General features: G+C 46.6%; 1 protein-coding gene and 1 long non-coding RNA gene across 3 annotated transcripts in view; one reads left to right on the top strand and one right to left on the bottom strand.

Moving 5' to 3' along the window:
- The window catches only part of LOC144115231 (plasmanylethanolamine desaturase 1-like), a 211,206-nt gene that overhangs the window by 71,135 nt on the left and 116,692 nt on the right, over positions 1-23,379 (top strand). The gene's annotated exons all lie outside the window — the stretch shown is intronic.
- LOC144115227 (uncharacterized) lies at positions 7,855-13,604 on the bottom strand. Its single transcript, XR_013311308.1, has 3 exons — positions 12,886-13,604; positions 9,572-9,780; positions 7,855-9,488 (listed from the first exon to the last, which is right to left on the bottom strand). It is a non-coding gene; the product is annotated as an uncharacterized LOC144115227 (long non-coding RNA).

Below are 23,379 nucleotides of genomic sequence, written 5' to 3' on the forward strand. Positions count from 1 at the left end.
ATCTAAAGAAGTGCGGAGGCGATTTCCCTCACCAATACATTCGCCTTACAGCGAAACCCAACTTCACTGATGTGATGCGCAGGGGTGTAGCACCACACAGCACTCCGGCACCTGCCGAGGCTGCTTCCACCGAGCCGATGACAGGGCCATTCATGCCCCAGGCAGGGACAGCGAAGGCTGCTCTGTGACCCTCAAAGCAGGGAGTGCCGGTCCATGGGTTGGCATCCCACAAGACTTGCCCCTGTCAGGGGAGGCCTGAAATTAACACAACCACGGCCTCTCCGCGGTCCTCCAGCACCTCTGGTGAGGTGATGGATTCAACTCCCACTCCACCTGCTTTATAGCGGTGGAACAGCTCTCTCGAATGAAAAAAAGACAGACCCCTCATATTGGGTCCAGAGCATAAGTCGTTCCCACCCAAAACACAAACATGGCTTTTTTAGTTCAGTGGAACTGTAGAGGCCTGTTGAGAAATTGCAGTGACATAACAGATATTTTAGGGTCAATGTTGTTAGTAGCCTTGTGTCTTCAGGAAACCAATTTAGGTTCACAGCATACCAATATCCTGAAACATTATAACGCTTTTAGACGCGATTGCGAGCAGGCAAGTCGACTGCTCGAAGCAGGCATCACGATTGTCATTCAAAGCACCATCCCTGCTCGAGAAATCAAAGTAAAACTTGAAGCCGTTGCAGTCAGCATCGTCACCTATAAAACAATTACTATCTGTTTTGTATACATTCCTCCACATTTTACATTCACACTCTATGACCTACAAGAACTCATCCATGAGCTTCCAGAACCATATCTAGTAGCTGGGGATTTTATTGCTCACTCCCCTTTTTGGGGAAGCGAGCGCTGTGACTCTAGGGGCCAAATAATCGAAGATTTTATCCTCACAAATAATGTATGTCTCATAAACACGGAAAAGGCCACATACTGCTCCTTTACCTCGGGGAAAATGACCTGTTTAGATTTGTCATTTACTTCTCCTTCTGTTTTTAACGATTTTAAATGGGATGTCATTTTTAGCGATTTTAAATGAGAGTCATTGACAACCCATGTGGTAGCGATCACTTTCCTACACTAATCAGTTTAACTTCTCCACCGGAAATAATCCCCACAAAACCGCGACGCTGGAAACTCCATCTAGCAGACTGGGAACTTTTTAGAGCAAGAGCCACTTTACAACATATAGATTTAGAAAACCTGAGCATTGATCAGATAAACAAAAAGTTCACGAACTGTATCTTAACTGCTGCAGAATTAGCTATTCTGCCGTCTTCTGGAGTAGTGCGACCAAACCACAAACTGTGGTGGGCAAGACTGTAAGGAAGCAAAGAAACAACAAAATAGAGCTTCGGGTAAATTTCGCAGGTATCCGACACATGAAAGCTCAGTACATCCGTTGCATTGCCGAGAAAGCTTCATGGCAGAGTTATGTTTCATCTATAAACAGTCAGATCGCATCTAAAAAAATGTGGGAGCAGGTTCGAAAATTAGACGGCAACTTCTCACCGTTCACAATTCCTCTTTTGACAACACCTGGCACAGAAACAAGCATAAAGGAACAGGCAGACATTTTGAGAGAACACTTCTCTGCAGTTTCCAGTTCATCCCAATATACGCAGCCATTTATAAAAACAAAAATATAGCTGAAAAACAAACAATTCCAATAAGTGGGGGTGGAAAAGAACAATACAACAATTTAAATGCTCTCCAAGAAATAAACAGAGTACTTACTGTCTGCCGGAGAAACTGCTCCTGGACCCGACCAGATACACTATGCAATGCTAGCCCATCTTTCTGAGTCTGCCGTAGAAGCACTTTTAAGATTCTTTAACACAGTTTGGATATCAGGGAAAATACCTGAAGACTGGAAAAATGCTATTATTGTACCGTTTCTTAAACCTAATAAACCCCCAACCTCTCCTAGCAGTTATAGACCCATAGCCCTTACCAGTTGCCTCACCAAATCCTTCGAAAGTTACCTGAATATAAGACTAACTTTTGTCCTTCATTCCTGCGAACTTCTAGACATCCATCAATGCGGTTTAAAAAAGGGATGCTCCACAACAGATCACCTTGTCCGTCTCGAAAATGCTGCCAATCTGTTCCTTGGCCTTTTAAAACTAGCAATTTTATAGCATGTTTATTACTCTTTATTCTTCGGATAATTGACCCAACGACTACCAAATTGGCCTCTGCCATCCTCGCAGCTTTTCGGACTTCTTGAAATCACTAACGTCCCTCTCAATAAGTCAACCATTCAGTGCAATATTCCTATCTGCAATCATACAATGCATCACATGTAAGCTAGAGGCGCAGACATTTATCTACTTCACATGCATGTTCAGCACCCAGACAGTTTAAAAATGATGCTTTGCTGCACAGCGACTGCTCAGTATTATAACATTTGTCTCATATGTCGATTCTCCCACGTGCTGTACAATGAAAGGTAAAAGACAGCTAGACTATGTTGACTGCTTATATATATATATATATATATATATATATATATATATATATATATATATATATATATATATATATATATATATATATATATATATATATATATATAAGTTCAGTTAGCCTGAAGTGAATCTTCTCATAACTTACTGGCGCAGAGTATGAAAAGAATAGTAATGAATAATTCTTATCACTTTGTAATGTGATCAGCTTGTCTGTCACCCTCCGTCTCCGCACACAGGAAACGGAGAAACATAACTGCAACATGCGGGTCCACACAAACGGGTAACTTTAACTTAGCAGCTCGCTTCTCCACACCTGCTGTGTGCTGATGTCGATCGACTGGTCTGCTGGTGAAAACTTGTTTCACATTGGGTATAAAGGTGGGAAATATGCTCATATAAAACAATTTATAAATCCTAAATGCGCTCGTAAACATATACTGCGACCAGCAATGTCAGGCAACGAGACCGCGCCGTCGCCGGTGTCGCCGTTTCGGCAGCTGACTTGCGATCGCATAGGCCTAAAGTGTTAGCTTTGGATTCGAGCAACTCGCATGCAGCACAAATTTCTGAGAAATAAATCATTCTGTCTTTTAACATCTTGTCGAGCTGTAGTGACGGAGGCCGAACAGCACATACCTTCACACGGTAGGGTTTCGTGAGTCGTACCCGTCGTCTGCTATTCCAGTGTTGCCAGACTACAGTATTCCCAGTGTTGCCAGGTTTGAGTCCTTCACACCTACGACCGCGCGGTGCTGCCGCAGTCGTGCGAGAACGGCTGCGTCCGAAGTTGTCCGAGCGAGAAATTGGTGCGCCTCAAGGAGAGAAAACAGCATACTTAACCAAATCCCCAAACTTCCACAACGCTCTAAAACGTTTACCGCCAACAAAACGCTCGAAGCAATGCCAGGAGCTGTCCGTGGAGCTCGTAGAAGGCAGTCTGCCAATGGATCGCAACGGCGTACTGTTTTCGCCGTTCACTACTTGACGGCACTCGGAACACGTTCCGTTGCTTTGAATTTGCTGCAGTTTGAGGCAGCGCACAACACCCTTTTTTCAGCGATGTGAGCGTTAGTATTAAGGAGAGAAATGCCGAACCGCACGTCCGCAAGCAACCCGCAGGAAGGACCCGGAAGTCCAAATTCACGTGACAAAGCTGAGCCGTGACGCAATGTCCGATGTATTTTGGACACCACCTATTCAAATCCCTGAACATTTTCACGGCAGAGGTATCGCCAACGCTCGCAGCTGACGTTCTGCTCGAGCGCCGAGCGTTTCATTCCACTTCATTCTGCGGGCATCGACTCTGCCGAGTACTCCGCGGTTCTTGTGCGATTGAGCGACTCCCACCTCCGCGCATCCTCCGGAACCTTTGGCGAAATGGAACCGTGCATCACTCTCCAGCAAAACCAGTGACGCACCAAGTACTTGAAGCCAACGACCCCCCCAGATGGACGCCGCTGTCACTGTACTGGCCCGCAAGGACCTGTTGGAGTCTGCAAGGCCCAGCAGGGTAATGGCTTTCAAGCTGTCCATGCTCCAGCTCCTGACGTTGCCCACGCTCCCTCTGCGGACGCTGCCCAGGCTTCTTCTGCGGACGCTGTCCAGGCTTCTTCTGCGGACGCTGCCCAGGGCTCCTTCTGCGGACGCTGCCCAGGCTTCTTCTGCGGACGCTGTCCAGGGCTGCTTCTGCGGACGCTGTCCAGGGCTGCTTCTGCGGACGCTGTCCAGGCTTCTTCTGCGGACGCTGTCCAGGCTTTCTGCGGACGCTGCCCAGGGCTCCTTCTGCGGACGCTGCCCAGGCTTCTTCTGCGGACGCTGTCAAGGGCTCCTTCTGCGGACGCTGCCCAGGGCTCCTTCTGCGGACGCGGCCCATGGGTTCCAACGACAGCGGCCCATGGCTTCCAACGACAGCCAGCGCCTCGGGGGACCCTTCGTACCAGCCGATGCAGGCCCTCCGGCAGTGATGTTCACGGCCAGTGGCGCCGATGACTCATCCACCGAAGGCGGTGCGCGTCTGCGGGGCTACATCAAAGGAGCGCCGGCTGGTGACGCGTTCGGCCGTCCCTCTGGCCTGGCTGCCTCTACGGGCGGGTTCGAGGGTACCTGAGCTCACTCTCTTCGTGGAAGGGCGCTTGCAGTGGTCCGGGCGGGCTGAGGTCTCAGAGTGGCGGCGCGCCCATGAAATGAGCTCGGCGATTTGAACACTGGCCCGGGAGTTCCTAGAGAACTCAGTCATATTTTTGATGATTCGAACGTTAATTGGCCCGGGAGTTCCTGGAGAACTCCATCGTGCTTTTGATGCGCATCTTGGGCGCACTGAACTCGTTTATTTTTCGTTGTGTGGTATTAAAAAAATTCGATGCTATAAAGCCGTCTCTGCCCGAATTCATGTCCCTGAGGGGTAAAGCTGCATTGTCACGCTTGCATATGTAGATCCGTGACAAAGGTAAGTGTCGAGCCTGTGCCAGGAGTCATTTCCTTTTTTATTTTTTGCTTTGTCTCGGATTTTTTCGATCTCTCGACGGCGGAAAGTATGGAGTTGGCAAAAACGTTAGAACTGGCGCCTAAGCTAGGGTTAAGCAAGGAAGAGGCGATGCGTCTCTGACGAGGAGAGAGAAGAGGCAAAAAGGCGGAGAGAGGAAAGGGCGCAAGCTCGCGAGGCAGAAGAGCGAGCAGAAAAAAGCTCGCGAGGCAGAAGAACGGGAGAAAGGAAGGGTACAACGGGAGAAGGAGTTTATTTTGTGGAAACAGGCGCATGTCGCGGGAGGATATGAGGAGATCACGGACAATGATCAGCGTTCCTTAGAGGGTACAGAATCTCCTAGACCGGCTAGAGTTTGTCCAAGAAAGCTGATGGCTCCTTTTGATGACAAGAGATGATTTGGACGCATATCTGCAACGATTCGAGCGGATAGCTCTGGGGCAATGCTGGGAGCGTAGTGAATGGGCACCGGCATTGAGCTTGTGTTTAGTTGGAGAGGCGCTGAATGTGTTTGGAAGGATGCCTGCTGCTGATTCCATGGACTACGAGAAAGTCAAAAAGGCACTCCTCCAAAGATTCAGGCTTACGGCAGAGGGTTTTCGTGAGATTTCGCACCGCGAAACCTGAGGATTCTGAAACCGCTAAGCAGTTTTCCTGCAGGCTGAAAAATTATTTCGATAGGGGGCTTGATATGTCAAACACAGAACAGTTTTGAAGGGGTGCGCGACAAGCTGGTCACAGAGCAATTTTTAGCATGTTGTAGCTCAAAGCTTGGTAGTAAGTTAACGCATCTCGGCTCGAACATAGGGAAGAAGCACGTGACGAGGCGAAGTATGGACTAGCCCAGCATCAAGCTATACTCTGCTGCAGTGGTGGCTTGCGCAGACTGTACGGCCGCTAAAAATTGGTAACTGAATTTATTCCCTCAGCTGTTTCTGTTTCGCTTTCAGTGGCCGATTGATGGCTATAACATCAAATATCACTGTAGATCAAGTGAGACATGAAAAGAACTGCAATGTAATTGCTGCTTCTTCACTCGTTGCGATTCCTGCTCTTGAGGCAGGCTGGGTTTTGCGTTGTAGTTAATTAAAACGACTAAGTATCCATTATATCTCAGTTCAGGCCTCACGTGACCTATACTGACCTTTGATGTCATAGCGGTCGTAGGTGAATACCATGTGGTGATACATGCGTATACTGATGTCTTACGAATCGTGATAAAGAAAACGCAACCAAATTTTGGTTTCTATACTTTTCTACACTTCTTTGGGTTCAGTATCTATGAACTGGTGGTTTTTTTGGGGGCTAAGGTCCCAAAGTGACTCAGGCTATGAGGGACCTCGTAATAGAGGGCTCCGAATAATTTCGACCAATTTGGGTGTTTTAACGCGCACTGTCATCGCACAGTACACTGGAATTTTGCCTCCATTGAAATACGGTTGCCGCGGCCGGGATCGAACCCACGAAATTACGATCAGAAGCAGAGTGCCATAGCAACTGAGCCACCGCGGCGATTGCATCCATGAGCTGAGTTGGTAGTAGAAGTAGTAGCAGTGGTTTTATAAAAAAAAGTAATAATAAATTCGATTCATGCTACAATGTATGTGTTAGTATTGGTGTTCCCCCCGGTTCTGAGCAGCCGCTGATGGGTTCAGACCCTGCGAGCGGGTGGCGTGATTTTCAATCTGCACTCCAAAAAGTAATACACCTATATGGGTGCAACAAGAGAGTAAGCTGTCCTCTAACGCTAGCACACATGTATGGGCCGCTTCTCCCAACATGGGAGCAGATTATTAAAAAAAAAAAATCCGCCAAGAGCAACTGCGTTTCACACGTGTATAAATTTACTTCTGTGCCACGTTCTCAAAATAGCTTTCCAGATGATGACAGCTTACCTGTTATTACCATCTTATTACCGTATCTGCCAGCATATACCGCTGTGCAGCTTTGTGTCATATAAAGCAGAATTGAGATGCCTATACTCGGACTGGCGACGGCTGCCCACTTGAGTCACCTTGTCAGGACGGCTGAGAAGAGCTTCACTTCAGCTTGTCTGTTTGTGGCTTTTCAATTCATGGCGTACAGTGTCCCAGCCATTGTTTCCACTTTTTTTTTTCAAGTCAAAGATGCAAATGATGGAACTGAAGATCAATTCATTTACGTAAGTGGTTGAGAAGCCGGGCCGGAGCAACGACGACAGCGATAGCAATGGAGAACAAAGTTTTTAAAGGTTATTTTGAAATTAAGCTGACAAGTTTCATATTGGTGTAATGGCCGCACCTCGCCAAAATCACGAGAAAAAAAACTTGGATGGGACACTTAAGCTCCGCCCTAAGGGTATGACGCGATAGCTAATGGGTTAGTGCCCATATATGCAGAATTGGGACTTCTCTACTTAACATTCATAGATCCCTGGGAGTCCTCATGCCACTCCTGGCGCTGTGGTGCAGCGGTTAAGTGACACGCCACTGCCCTGCGATGGCAGGTGCTGCCAACGATGGGGCTTGTGCGATCAAGGTTGCTCTTACCAGCAATCTCTCGCGATATCAGTCATTAATTTAACTGCCACCTGCCACGGTGGGCAGTTTTCCCACAATCCGGTGTGCAGGTTGTGATGATGCCACAAGGTCACATGACCTAGCTGGCCCACCTACCTCCTAGGTTGCTTCTCTCCGGATTTTTCGGGGATTTTTCGCTCACGGTCACAGGACGGCGGCGCAGCCACAGGGTGGTGGCGCCGCCACGCTGAAGGCTCGAAATGCTGCCGTAATGTAGCTATCGCTACAAAAACATTGACGCAACGGATGTCCCAAGTACGCCGCGATTAATATGGGCAATTTTTACTGTAAGATATCTGCGTTTTTTGCTACAAGCACATGCCTGTACCGCCACACGCGATTTGACGGGAGTCACTGCCGGGAACGCCATTTGGAATGCTCGAACCATCTGGCTCGCTCGCAAGCAGCAAAGTGATCGCGCAACACCCTTCCGCCCCACGTCCGCATAGAGGTCAAAAACAGGCGGTCCGCACGCTTGTGGAATCCGCTGCAGAAACGATTGTACGACGGGCTTAAAAGACATGAAGCAGTCGTACAGTTAAGCTGGTTCAAAGAATTTAGCTTTAGAATGAGAAGACGTGCTGTAGGCTGCGAGTCACGCAGCCTGCGGCGCCGGCAACGGTGAGAGAGGAGGCGACCCTCCGGCAGTCAGTAGAATAAACGTTTCACATTGCTCGCAAGACTATATCGCACTGGGTCCCCGCAGAGGGGCGTCTGCAGCTTGCAGGCGTTGGTGAGTGGTGACACCAGGGATTCCCGAGCATCCGCAGTGACATCTCCCCCAGGGGGATGATGGTGAACAGTGCATCACCACAGACCCTAGCTCCCACGCTTCGCCGTGCGTGGCTTCGCCATGTCCGGGGAAAAGGGGATCCTGGTGGTTGAGCCGAGGCCGAGCGTTTGGACCTTTAAGGCCCCTCAGCAGAGACAGCGCACCACTCTGGCCTCAGCTTCCTGTAGACAGCACCTCTGGCCTGACACGACCGGGGGAAATCGGCAGTCTCCTTTTCGTATCCTCCCCTCTATCTTTCACTTTCCTTCCCCTTTCTCACAACTATCCGGTCTCCTACTCACTTCTTCACTTTTCCTTTTTTCCTGGCGGCAAGGGTTAACCTTGTGTGGCCAACCACCCTGAGTTGCGTCATATTTGGTTACAGTTAAGGTGTACAGCTGGCCTGGGCAGGCCTTCCTTGCAAGTTCCTGTCCCGTCCCCTAGTTGGGCTCCATGGTAGGTGGCTGGCCCCATGACCGAAAAACTTAATTTTTTATGGCTCCCCCACTTTCAAAACCTGATCGCTCTCTGAAAAGAGGGCGGAACGAAGCAGATTTTTTCTCAAAAAAGAAACCTACGTTCTTAAAGTTCCATGTCATACACAGTCAGTGTGAAGAAAAGCAAGCTCGTGTAATATCCCCATTTCTCGTGTCCAAATGCTTAACTGATACCTTGGGCCCCGGCTGTAATGTCTCAAAAATATCCAGCGGTGACTTACTGCTTGAATTATGTGACAGCATCCAGTGTTGCAAACTCTCAAACATTGCGTCTATAGGGGACATCTCTGTCTCCGTGACCGCCCACCGATCTCTCAACACAGTCCAAGGTGTAATCTCTGAAACTGACTTTATGCATCTGACAGAAGCCGAAATGCTTCAAGGACAATCTGACCAAAATGTAAGTGACGTTCACAGAATCAAAATCCGCAAGGACAACAAGGAAATAGATACTAAACACATGGTCCTTTTAACACCAGCACCTTGCCCGAAACTATTGAAGTTAGATATCTGAAGATCAACGTCAGACACTACATACCAAATCCCCGCCCATGTTTCAATTGTCAGATGTTTGGCCACGGCTCACAAGTTGCCACGGCTGAAAAACTTGCATGAAATGCGCTTCGAAGGACCCCCATTCTGAGGAATGTGACGCAGCACTACACTGCGCAAACTGCGAAGGAGACTACGCTGCGTACTGTCCTGGAAAAAGGAAAAGGAAATAATCAGCATAAAGAGCAAAGTGAATATTTCATCTAAAGAAGTGAGGAGGCGATTTCCCTCACCAATACATTCGCCTTACAGCGAAACCCAACTTCACTGATGTGATGCGCAGGGGTGTAGCACCACACAGCACTCCGGCACCTGCCGAGGCCGCTTCCACCGAGCCGATGACAGGGCCATTCATGCCCCAGGCAGGGACAGCGAAGGCTGCTCTGTGACCCTCAAAGCAGGGAGTGCCGGTCCATGGGTTGGCATCCCACAAGACTTGCCCCTGTCAGGGGAGGCCTGAAATTAACACAACCACAGCCTCTCCGCAGTTCTCCAGCACCTCTGGTGAGGTGATGGATTCAACTCCCACTCCACCTGCTTTATAGCGGCGGAACAGCTCTCTCGAATGAAAAAAAGACAGACCCCTCATATTGGGTCCAGAGCATAAGTCGTTCCCACCCAAAACACAAACATGGCTTCTTTAGTTCAGTGGAACTGTAGAGGCCTGTTGAGAAATTACAGTGACATAACAGATATATTAGGGTCAATGTTGTTAGTAGCCTTGTGTCTTCAGGAAACCAATTTAGGTTCACAACATATCAATATCCTGAAACATTATAACGCTTTTAGACGCGATTGCGAGCAGGAAAGTCGACTGCTTGAAGCAGGCATCACGATTGTCGTTCAAAGCAGCATCCCTGCTCGAGAAATCAAAGTAAAACTTGAAGCCGTTGCAGTCAGCATCGTCACCTATAAAACAATTACTATCTGTTTTGTATACATTCTTCCACATTTTACATTCGCACTCTATGACCTACAAGAACTCATCCATGAGCTTCCAGAACCATATCTAGTAGCTGGGGATTTTAATGCTCACTCGCCTTTTTGGGGAAGCGAGCGCTGTGACTCTAGGGGCCAAATAATCGAAGATTTTATCCTCACAAATAACGTATGTCTCATAAACACGGAAAAGGCCACATACTGCTCCTTTACCTCGGGGAAAATGACCTGTTTAGATTTGTCATTTACTTCACCTTCTGTTTTTAACGATTTTAAATGGGATGTCATTTTTAGCAATTTTAAATGAGAGTCATTGACAACCCATGTGGTAGCGATCACTTTCCTACACTGATCAGTTTAACTTCTCCACCGGAAATAATCCCCACAAAACCGCGACGCTGGAAACTCCATCTAGCAGACTGGGAACTTTTTAGAGCAAGAGCCACTTTACAACATATAGATTTAGAAAACCTGAGCATTGATCAGATAAACGAAAAGTTCACGAACTGTATCTTAACTGCTGCAGAATTAGCTATTCCGCCGTCTTCTGGAGTAGTGCGACCAAACCACAAACTGTGGTGGACAAGACTGTAAGGAAGCAAAGAAACAACAAAATAGAGCTTCGGGTAAATTTCGCAGGTATCCGACACATGAAAGCTCAGTACATCCGTTGCATTGCCGAGAAAGCTTCATGGCAGAGTTATGTTTCATCTATAAACAGTCAGATCGCATCTAAAAAAATGTGGGAGCAGGTTCGAAAATTAAACGGCAACTTCTCACCGTTCACAATTCCTCTTTTGACAACACCTGGCACAGAAACAAGCATAAAGGAACAGGCAGACATTTTGAGAGAACACTTCTCTGCAGTTTCCAGTTCATCCCAATATACGCAGCCATTTATAAAAACAAAAATATAGCTGAAAAACAAACAATTCCAATAAGTGGGGGTGGAAAAGAACAATACAACAATTTAAATACTCTCCAAGAAATAAACAGAGTACTTACTGTCTGCCGGAGAAACTGCTCCTGGACCCGACCAGATACACTATGCAATGCTAGCCCATCTTTCTGAGTCTGCCGTAGAAGCACTTTTAAGATTCTTTAACACAGTTTGGATATCAGGGAAAATACCTGAAGACTGGAAAAAAGCTATTATTGTACCGTTTCTTAAACCTAATAAACCCCCAACCTCTCCTAGCAGTTATAGACCCATAGCCCTTACCAGTTGCCTCACCAAATCCTTAGAAAGTTACCTGAATATAAGACTAACTTTTGTCCATTCCTGCGAACTTCTAGACATCCATCAATGCGGTTTAAAAAAGGGATGCTCCACAACAGATCACCTTGTCTGTCTCGAAAATGCTGCCAGAGAAGCTTTTGTTCACAAACAACACTGTCTTGCAGTATTTTTCGATTTAGAAAAAGCATATGATACAACCTGGAGGTTCGGGATTCTTCAGGACCTAGCTGAGCTCGGCATCCGGGGCAGAATGCTGAACTCCCTTAAAGACTTTTTGTCTAACCGTTCATTTAATGTCCGCCTGGGCTCAACGCTTTCGAGGAATTTTATTCAAGAAAATGGAGTACCTCAAGGCTGTATTTTAAACACTACTCTCTTTATTGTAAAAAATGAATTCTCATTACAAAATAATACCGAGGTCTGTTATGTATTCACGTTATGTAGACGACCTCCAGATAACTTGCACATCCTCCAACATATCAACATGTGAAAGACAAACGCAATTAACAATTAACAAACTAGCATCATGGGCCGACAGAATTGGCTTCCGGTCTTCTGCGCAGAAAACAGTAGCCATTATTTTCTCACTCAAACGAGGATTACAGGCAGATCCGACCCTATATCTGAACGAAAGTGAGTTGCCCATAGAAAATGAGCACAAATTTTTAGGTATAACATTTGACAAAAAACTCACTTTCCTGCCTCATATTAATTCATTAAAAAAGAAAACTTCCCGATCACTGAATATACTCAAAGTCCTTTCACATAAACACTGGGGTTTTGACAAGGCAAGTCTTCTAAAAATTTACCGCTCTGTGGTACGATCCTGCTTAGACTGTGGCAGTATAGTATATGGTTCAGCAAGGCCATCGTATTTGAAACGACTCGACCCAGTGCACAATTTAGGCCTACGCCTTTCAACTGGTGCTTACAGGACGTCACCTATAAACAGTCTTTATGTTGAAACCAGCGAGCTGTCACTTACAGACAGAAGAGCCATGCTCACATGCTCATACATTCTAAAAATTCGGTCACTGCACAAACATATTTGTTACCCCATCGCTTCAGAGTGCTCATCTAGAGTACTCTTTAACAATAAACCGCAAGCTACCCGTCCACTGCTTTTGCGATTTGAAGACATGTGCCAGAACCTCGGCGTATTAGACATATTGCCAAGCATTGCTCTATGGTGCGGTCCACTTCCGTCATGGTACAATTTTCCCAAAATCTGTGATCTCACTCTTACACACTTCCGTAAAAAACAAATTCTGCAACAACATATAATACAAGAATTCTTCGCACTTGAAGAAAAAAAAGTACAGTAATTTTGCAGCTTTTTGTACAGACGGTTCAAAAACAGACGCTTACATTGGAAGCGTAGTGGTACAAGGGAATTGGAATAAAATAGTAAGACTTCCACAGCGTGCTTCCATCTTCACTGCGGAATGTTACACTATCTGTGTAGCCATAGAAAAAATGGTAAATGAGAACCTCGCCAACAGTATTATTTACACAGACTGGCTAAGAGTTCTCACAGCCCTTCATTCTAGAAATGCAATAACTCCGCTGGTCGGCGACCTCATACACAACATCACAACAGCCATAACTGAAAGACAAAACATAAGACTGTGCTGGGTACCAAGTCATGTCGGCATAAAAGGCAAGCGCAGGAAAGAGCAGATTTATGCGCTACTCAAGCTTGTGGCAAGCAAATAAAAAATGTAAATGTGCCCTATAAAGATTGCATGAAATTACTACAATGTAAGGCAAGGAAAATTTGGTAGTCCACTTGAAACAGTGAAGTAAGTAACAAGCTACACTTAATAAAACCAGTTCTAGGTGAATGGAAGTCGTGTGCACGAGAAACGTTTCAAGGAAGTCATTATCTGCAGTCTCCGTATAGGCCACACACACATTACACACAACTTTCTGCCAACAAAAGACAAACCAGTTTGTGCATGTGTAGATGAACTTACAGTCAGCCACATTTAAATTTCATGTTCGAAACTGGCAGAGCTACAGAAAAAGTGCTCTCCATTTTATAATCAATGCATCCCTTTTAATCCATCACTGCTCTTAAATGAAAATACAATTGTGGACGAGTTCAGTGTTTTTAGATTTTTAACAGAAGCTCGTGTTCTTGAAATGATGTAAAACATCACCCAGTACTTTGCTTGATGCAATTCAGCCACTTTCTCATTTCTGAGAAAAGGACTGAGGTTTTTTTATTTTGATTGGTTGGGGGCCTTCAATCCTTGCCCAGCCAAGGATGGCTGATGAAGTTACCCAGCCTCCTTTGAAACCTTTAATATTGGCCACTTGTGAACCTTGTTTTTCTTTCAATACTGGGCAGAAGGATATAACCTTTTAGGCTTTCTACACTGTCATATGTTTTATACCTTTGTAAAAATCTACACAAAACAATTTCTTATACCTTGAGTTTGGTGCATGATAGCCTTATTTGCTTATGCGCCATTAAACTCAACACAACATATACTGCACTGGGGAGTCCTCATGCTGGGGGCACCGGGAACGTGGGAACGGAACTGAAAGAACGGTTTTTTGTACCCAGACGCCGAACGTGTTGGTGCCTCCTTCAGCACACTGCATGCGCACTAACACTACAGCTACAACCTTATGGTGGGGCCGAAGGCCCTGAAAGAACTGAGACGAAGCTCACTGGTCGAGTGGTTGACGAAAGACCGTTTATTTGACAGCCGCCGCAGTGGCTCAGTGGTTGTGGCACCCGGCTGCTGACAAGAAAGACGCGGGTTAGATCCCAGCCATGGCGGGCGAATTTAGATGGAGGCGAAGTTCTAGAGGCCCGCGTTCCATGCTATGTCACTGCACGTTAAAGAACCCCAGGTGGTCAAAATTTCCGGAGCCCTTCACTACCGCGTCCCTCATAGCTTCAGTCGCTTTGGGACGTCAAATCCCCATAAACCAAACCTTTATTTGACCAGGACACCAATATTTATTCTATTAGTCACATGACACTAATATTAAGCCAATTACAAAGAACACATCTGCAAAGACTAGACAATCCACTGAACTGAAAAACAAGAACCAGAACCACATATATAACTAACCTCTCTAGCCACAGTGCAGTTCAAAGTTCTTAAACAAACTGTCTATGAACGTTGGTGCAGATAGCAGCTTGGGAATGGGGTATGAAGGCTCGCTGCAGTGCCAGGTCCCAGCACCCCGATACTCAAGGTTTTGATGTGCATGGTGTTTATTAGGACACGCAGCGCTCTGAATTCTTTCACTTTCAGGCATCCCGCTTTCTTGTGCACACGAACATGACAGTGATATAAAATTTTATTGCTATGAGCACGAACTCTCCCCTAACAAAAAAAAATGGATATTCTAGTTTTTATAAAGCCTTAAAACTTTAAGGTGGCATTTAAAAACATCAAATAGGCGGTGTCCAATCTGAACGAGCAGCAAGGCATGCTGGGTACTCCGACTTCTTGGTCTTTCGGCGCGACGCATGTGTAGAGCGCTTTGCTTGAAATGCGGAATTGACAAGCTTGAATTTGGCTCTTCATGTGTTAATAAACACGAATAAAGTCTTAAAAAAGGTGAGCATGCTGTACGTGCATTATTGGAGTAACACGGACAGTTGAGCGAGTTGGTACATCATTTTAAAACTTTCGAAAGCGCTGCTACGGGGGACACCAAGAGAAAGAAGACGAAGGACAAGCGCTACTATCAACTTTATTGGAAAAAACACATAAGGTTAAGTAGCTCACACAAGGCAGCCAGCAGCGCATGCGCCTACCCTCAGAATGACAAAACAAATCACTGTGTTGAATTAAGATACCGAATTTCACTATTGTGGATGGCAACAGATGGTGTGCTGACGTACATGTCGGAGTTTTTGTGAGTATCAAATGCCTCAGATAATTCTCTTGTTAGCTGATTGGAATGCCTATACAGAATTTTTGTACTATTGAACAGAGGTACACATGCATTTTTTTCTAACAGGGTTAGAATGGTTAAGTTCGCAGTCTCTGTAATGCAGGGCCAAATTAGAGGAAGGAGCCACCTTTAAGGACGAATTATGTTGGCGTAGCCGTGTGTTTATACATTTATCAGTTTGGCCTATATAACTCTCTCCGCATGTGAAGGGTACTTCATCTACCACTCCCTCGGCACAAGGTAAAAACAGCAACTCATGTTTTATATTGCACTGTTTTTTTCCTTCTTTTGACTTTTGTTTTTCTAATCTGGCTCTCCTATCGACCATAGCGCAAATTTTTCCAAGTTTTTGGGGAGCTGACAACAGGGAGTTGGGGAGTTGATAGTAGCGCTTGTCCTTCGTCTTCTTTCTCTTGGTGTCCCCCTTAGCAGCGCTTTCGAAAGTTTTAAAACGTGCATTATTATGTCCGCGCTCGACATTCCGTATTTGAATTAATGCTGAAAAAGCGTTGCAAGTGCGAACGTTTCGGCGTGTGTCGTCTGTTCGCGCACAAGTTTAGGACTCTTCATTCACTCGCTAAAAAGCTATCCTGTTGTTACTCTGCTGCTGCATTGATCTCTGATATATTTTAGGGAACATATTTCAAAGAGGTTTCGCGCTACCAGGTGCTGAATATATGGACTACTAGCAACTGAGTGGCTGCGACGGTGAAGAGTTTTCAACATACAAATCCTCGGAGGACTTCAGATATATTTCTACACCAGCTGCGGTGGCCTAGCGGTTAGGGCACTCAGCTACTCAGTCGGAGGACCCGCAGGTCCAGTCCGGTACGCGGCAGCCGCGTTTCGATGGCAGCTGGGCACGAAAGGCGCGCCCATGTGCTGTGCAATAGAACCCGCCTAAACTACTCCGGAGCCCTTAACTACGGCATCCCTCATTGCCCATGTATCGCTTCTAGACGTGACACCATACAATTTGCAATATTTTATGATTTTCTAGTCTACAAAGCTTTCATGTGCACAGCATTGGAGCTGCAAGGGTTTCTTGCTAAGCAATAGCACCGGAGCTGTCGTTGCTTGCAAGCTAGGTTGACCGCGTTTTAGTTGCGCTAAAATTGGCACATGCGGCACGTTGATGTCCTCCCAAAAATCTGTACTTAACAATGCTTCACAACCTTAGCAAAGGTGCACAATCTGTTTTACTGTCTGTTATGTTCAAGTCAGCTGAACTGCTTTTGTCGAATATTTGCTATGGCTCATGGAATAATTACTGCTCTAGCTCGCTTGCATAACAACTGTCTCATGCAATTGAATTTCAGTCCGTCTGTTATGCAAAATGCAACTGCATGACAAATGTGTTGCATTTTCAGCCCTACTGTATTCTTTCTGCCAATCCGAATTGCCCCGAGCATGCGCGCCTAGACTTTGTGGCTAAAAACCTCTACTAATTGCGTCAAGGGCATGGATAGGCAAATGACATAGCAGCTATTCCAGCACTGTGAGAGGTGTGCCCATTTACTGAGGCTTTAGTACGTGCACAAGAATCTCACTCACACACAAAATTAATGACGCAATGCATTTCATAGCCTGCATATGGTGGTGTGGGACATTGCATGCCATTTACATATAACTTGCAGCACTGCATGTTAAGAATTCCTGTGCTTGCTTTCCCAATGCTGGTTGCTGCTTTATGTACATGAAAAATAAGTACTAAAATAAATGCATTGTTTTATGGCATCTCTTGAATGACTTTATGGCTTCCCATCAAGGCGGAGGCGAGCCTGTAGCCATTTTGCTGTCGTGTACTTAATGCTCGGAGCCTGGTCGAAGAAGAAACACCAGCCAATGTACGGACAGATGTCCCAATGGCTGGCACCTCAGCTGTTGATGCATATGTACAGAAATGTGGAAATATAAAACTTGTGCATTGTATGCAAAGTGTTCAAGGTAAGGTAGGTAAGTAATAACACAAGCAGCTGGGCAGCAGATTAGCTTGCCTTGTGTTTTTCTTAATGAAAACCCCAAGTTAAAACGAAGCATCAAAGCCTGCTGCACAACTTTGCTACAGGCACCACAACATGAACAAAGTCAGGCATTAAGACAAAACAGAAAGCAGACTGCAGGCAAAAGCACAACTAACTCTTCACAAAGGCAGCTTTACTGTTTAACTGCAAAATGAGAAAGTTCATCAGCTGTTATTTGGAAACTCTTCTTGTCATGTGGGTAATAACATCTGAAATAACCTTTGTCTTGCAAAAACTCTTGCAGGCATAAATTATACAGCACAGCATGGAATAAATGATTTTAATGCAGGAGATCCGAGTGACAAATAGTAAATTATAATAAATAGCATGGTAAAGCGTAAAAAAATCATGCTTCGGCTTTTCCAGCACACACACAGGCTTGATCTGAGTTGTTTTCAGAATTTTCTGAAAGTTCCTATAACGAAGTATTATGCGATGTTAAACGAAAAACATTCCCATTCCGTTTTGTTTTGGTGTGAACACTACGGCATAGCTTGAATGTTAACTGACTTTGGTAAACCGTCCCTAAGACGCAGCTTATACCAAAAAATCTGGGATGTCCGTGAACACAATCTGTTCCTTGGCCTTTTAAAACTAGCAATTTTATAGCATGTTTATTACTCTTTATTCTTCGGATAATTGACCCAACGACTACTATATTGGCCTCTGCCATCCTCGCAGCATTTCGGACTTCTTGAAATCACTAACGTCCCTCTCAATAAGTCAACCATTCAGTGCAATATTCCTATATGCAATCATACAATGCATCACATGTAAGCTAGAGGCGCAGACATTTATCTACTTCACATGCATGTTCAGCACCCAGACAGTTTAAAAATGATGCTTTGCTGCACGGCGACAGCTCAGTATTATAACATTTGTCTCATATGTCGATTCTCCCACGTGCTGTACAATGAAAGGTAAAAGACAGCTAGACTATGTTGACTGCTTTTATATATATATATATATATATATATATATATATATATATATATATATATATATATATATATATATATATATATATATACATAAGTTCAGTTAGCCTGAAGTGAATCTTCTCATAACTTACTGGCGCAGAGTATGAAAAGAATAGTAATGAATAATTCTTATCACTTTGTAATGTGATCAGCTTGTCTGTCACCCTCCGTCTCCGCACACAGGAAACGGAGAAACATAACTGCAACATGCGGGTCCACACAAACGGGTAACTTTAACTTAGCAGCTCGCTTCTCCACACCTGCTGTGTGCTGATGTCGATCGACTGGTCTGCTGGTGAAAACTTGTTTCACATTGGGTATAAAGGTGGGAAATATGCTCATATAAAACAATTTATAAATCCTAAATGCGCTCGTAAACATATACTGCGACCAGCAATGTCAGGCAACGAGACCGCGCCGTCGCCGGTGTCGCCGTTTCGGCAGCTGACTTGCGATCGCATAGGCCTAAAGTGTTAGCTTTGGATTCGAGCAACTCGCATGCAGCACAAATTTCTGACAAATAAATCATTCTGTCTTTTAACATCTTGTCGAGCTGTAGTGACGGAGGCCGAACAGCACATACCTTCACACGGTAGGGTTTCGTGAGTCGTACCCGTCGTCTGCTATTCCAGTGTTGCCAGACTACAGTATTCCCAGTGTTGCCAGGTTTGAGTCCTTCACACCTACGACCGCGCGGTGCTGCCGCAGTCGTGCGAGAACGGCTGCGTCCGAAGTTGTCCGAGCGAGAAATTGGTGCGCCTCAAGGAGAGAAAACAGCATACTTAACCAAATCCCCAAACTTCCACAACGCTCTAAAACGTTTACCGCCAACAAAACGCTCGAAGCAATGCCAGGAGCTGTCCGTGGAGCTCGTGGAAGGCAGTCTGCCAATGGATCGCAACGGCGTACTGTTTTCGCCGTTCACTACTTGACGGCACTCGGAACACGTTCCGTTGCTTTGAATTTGCTGCAGTTTGAGGCAGCGCACAACACCCTTTTTTCAGCGATGTGAGCGTTAGTATTAAGGAGAGAAATGCCGAACCGCACGTCCGCAAGCAACCCGCAGGAAGGACCCGGAAGTCCAAATTCACGTGACAAAGCTGAGCCGTGACGCAATGTCCGATGTATTTTGGACACCACCTATTCAAATCCCTGAACATTTTCACGGCAGAGGTATCGCCAACGCTCGCAGCTGACGTTCTGCTCGAGCGCCGAGCGTTTCATTCCACTTCATTCTGCGGGCATCGACTCTGCCGAGTACTCCGCGGTTCTTGTGCGATTGAGCGACTCCCACCTCCGCGCATCCTCCGGAACCTTTGGCGAAATGGAACCGTGCATCACTCTCCAGCAAAACCAGCGACGCACCAAGTACTTGAAGCCAACGACCCCCCCAGATGGACGCCGCTGTCACTGTACTGGCCCGCAAGGACCTGTTGGAGTCTGCAAGGCCCAGCAGGGTAATGGCTTTCAAGCTGTCCATGCTCCAGCTCCTGACGTTGCCCACGCTCCCTCTGCGGACGCTGCCCAGGCTTCTTCTGCGGACGCTGTCCAGGGCTCCTTCTGCGGACGCTGCCCAGGCTTCTTCTGCGGACGCTGTCCAGGGCTGCTTCTGCGGACGCTGTCCAGGGCTGCTTCTGCGGACGCTGTCCAGGCTTCTTCTGCGGACGCTGTCCAGGGCTGCTTCTGCGGACGCTGTCCAGGGCTGCTTCTGCGGACGCTGCCCAGGGCTCCTTCTGCGGACGCTGCCCAGGCTTCTTCTGCGGACGCTGTCCAGGGCTGCTTCTGCGGACGCTGTCCAGGGCTGCTTCTGCGGACGCTGTCCAGGCTTCTTCTGCGGACGCTGTCCAGGCTTTCTGCGGACGCTGCCCAGGGCTCCTTCTGCGGACGCTGCCCAGGCTTCTTCTGCGGACGCTGTCAAGGGCTCCTTCTGCGGACGCTGCCCAGGGCTCCTTCTGCGGACGCGGCCCATGGGTTCCAACGACAGCGGCCCATGGCTTCCAACGACAGCCAGCGCCTCGGGGGACCCTTCGTACCAGCCGATGCAGGCCCTCCGGCAGTGATGTTCACGGCCAGTGGCGCCGATGACTCATCCACCGAAGGCGGTGCGCGTCTGCGGGGCTACATCAAAGGAGCGCCGGCTGGTGACGCGTTCGGCCGTCCCTCTGGCCTGGCTGCCTCTACGGGCGGGTTCGAGGGTACCTGAGCTCACTCTCTTCGTGGAAGGGCGCTTGCAGTGGTCCGGGCGGGCTGAGGTCTCAGAGTGGCGGCGCGCCCATGAAATGAGCTCGGCGATTCGAACACTGGCCCGGGAGTTCCTAGAGAACTCAGTCATATTTTTGATGATTCGAACGTTAATTGGCCCGGGAGTTCCTGGAGAACTCCATCGTGCTTTTGATGCGCATCTTGGGCGCACTGAACTCGGACGTTTATTTTTCGTTGTGTGGTATTAAAAAAATTCGATGCTATAAAGCCGTCTCTGCCCGAATTCATGTCCCTGAGGGGTAAAGCTGCATTGTCACGCTTGCATATGTAGATCCGTGACAAAGGTAAGTGTCGAGCCTGTGCCAGGAGTCATTTCCTTTTTTATTTTTTGCTTTGTCTCGGATTTTTTCGATCTCTCGACGGCGGAAAGTATGGAGTTGGCAAAAACGTTAGAACTGGCGCCTAAGCTAGGGTTAAGCAAGGAAGAGGCGATGCGTCTCTGACGAGGAGAGAGAAGAGGCAAAAAGGCGGAGAGAGGAAAGGGCGCAAGCTCGCGAGGCAGAAGAGCGAGCAGAAAAAAGCTCGCGAGGCAGAAGAACGGGAGAAAGGAAGGGTAGAACGGGAGAAGGAGTTTATTTTGTGGAAACAGGCGCATGTCGCGGGAGGATATGAGGAGATCACGGACAATGATCAGCGTTCCTTAGAGGGTACAGAATCTCCTAGACCGGCTAGAGTTTGTCCAAGAAAGCTGATGGCTCCTTTTGATGACAAGAGATGATTTGGATGCATATCTGCAACGATTCGAGCGGATAGCTCTGGGGCAATGCTGGGAGCGTAGTGAATGGGCCCCGGCATTGAGCATGTGTTTAGTTGGAGAGGCGCTGAATGTGTTTGGAAGGATGCCTGCTGCTGATTCCATGGACTACGAGAAAGTCAAAAAGGCACTCCTCCAAAGATTCAGGCTTACGGCAGAGGGTTTTCGTGAGATTTCGCACCGCGAAACCTGAGGATTCTGAAACCGCTAAGCAGTTTTCCTGCAGGCTGAAAAATTATTTCGATAGGGGGCTTGATATGTCAAACACAGAACAGTTTTAAAGGGTTCGCGACAAGCTGGTCACAGAGCAATTTTTAGCATGTTGTAGCTCAAAGCTTGGTAGTAAGTTAACGCATCTCGGTTCGAACATAGGGAAGAAGCACGTGACGAGGCGAAGTATGGACTAGCCCAGCATCAAGCTATACTCTGCTGCAGTGGTGGCTTGCGCAGACTGTACGGCCGCTAAAAATTGGTAACTGAATTTATTCCCTCAGCTGTTTCTGTTTCGCTTTCAGTGGCCGATTGATGGCTATAACATCAAATATCACTGTAGATCAAGTGAGACATGAAGAGAACTGCAATATAATTGCTGCTTCTTCACTCGTTGCGATTCCTGCTCTTGAGGCAGGCTGGGTTTTGCGTTGTAGTTAATTAAAACGACTAAGTATCCATTATATCTCAGTTCAGGCCTCACGTGACCTATACTGACCTTTGATGTCATAGCGGTCGTAGGTGAATACCATGTGGTGATACATGCGTATACTGATGTCTTACGAATCGTGATAAAGAAAACGCAACCAAAATTTTGGTTTCTATACTTTTCTACACTTCTTTGGGTTCGGTATCTATGAACTGGTGGTTTTTTTGGGGGCTAAGGTCCCAACGTGACTCAGGCTATGAGGGACCTCGTAATAGAGGGCTCCGAATAATTTCGACCAATTTGGGTGTTTTAACGCGCACTGTCATCGCACAGTACACTGGAATTTTGCCTCCATTGAAATACGGTTGCCGCGGCCGGGATCGAACCCACGAAATTACGATCAGAAGCAGAGTGCCATAGCAACTGAGCCACCGCGGCGATTGCATCCATGAGCTGAGTTGGTAGTAGAAGTAGTAGCAGTGGTTTTATAAAAAAAAGTAATAATAAATTCGATTCATGCTACAATGTATGTGTTAGTATTGGTGTTCCCCCCGGTTCTGAGCAGCCGCTGACGGGTTCAGACCCTGCGAGCGGGTGGCGTGATTTTCAATCTGCACTCCAAAAAGTAATACACCTATATGGGTGCAACAAGAGAGTAAGCTGTCCTCTAACGCTAGCACACATGTATGGGCCGCTTCTCCCAACATGGGAGCAGATTATTAAAAAAAAAAAAATCCGCCAAGAGCAACTGCGTTTCACACGTGTATAAATTTACTTGTGTGCCACGTTCTCAGAAGAGCTTTCCAGATGATGACAGCTTACCTGTTATTACCATCTTATTACCGTATCTGCCAGCATATACCGCTGTGCAGCTTTGTGTCATATAAAGCAGAATTGAGATGCCTATACTCGGACTGGCGACGGCTGCCCACTTGAGTCACCTTGTCAGGACGGCTGAGAAGAGCTTCACTTCAGCTTGTCTGTTTGTGGCTTTTCAATTCATGGCGTACAGTGTCCCAGCCATTGTTTCCACTTTTTTTTTTTCAAGTCAAAGATGCAAATGATGGAACTGAAGATCAATTCATTTATGTAAGTGGTTGAGAAGCCGGGCCGGAGCAACGACGACAGCGATAGCAATGAAGAACAAAGTTTTTAAAGGTTATTTTGAAATTAAGCTGACAAGTTTCATATTGTTGTAATAGCCGCACCTCGCCAAAATCACGAGAAAAAAAACTTGTATGGGACACTTAAGCTCCGCCCTAAGGGTATGACGCGATA

Source organism: Amblyomma americanum, chromosome 1 (genome assembly GCF_052857255.1).
Source record: "Amblyomma americanum isolate KBUSLIRL-KWMA chromosome 1, ASM5285725v1, whole genome shotgun sequence".
Taxonomy (NCBI): Eukaryota; Metazoa; Arthropoda; class Arachnida; order Ixodida; family Ixodidae; genus Amblyomma; species Amblyomma americanum.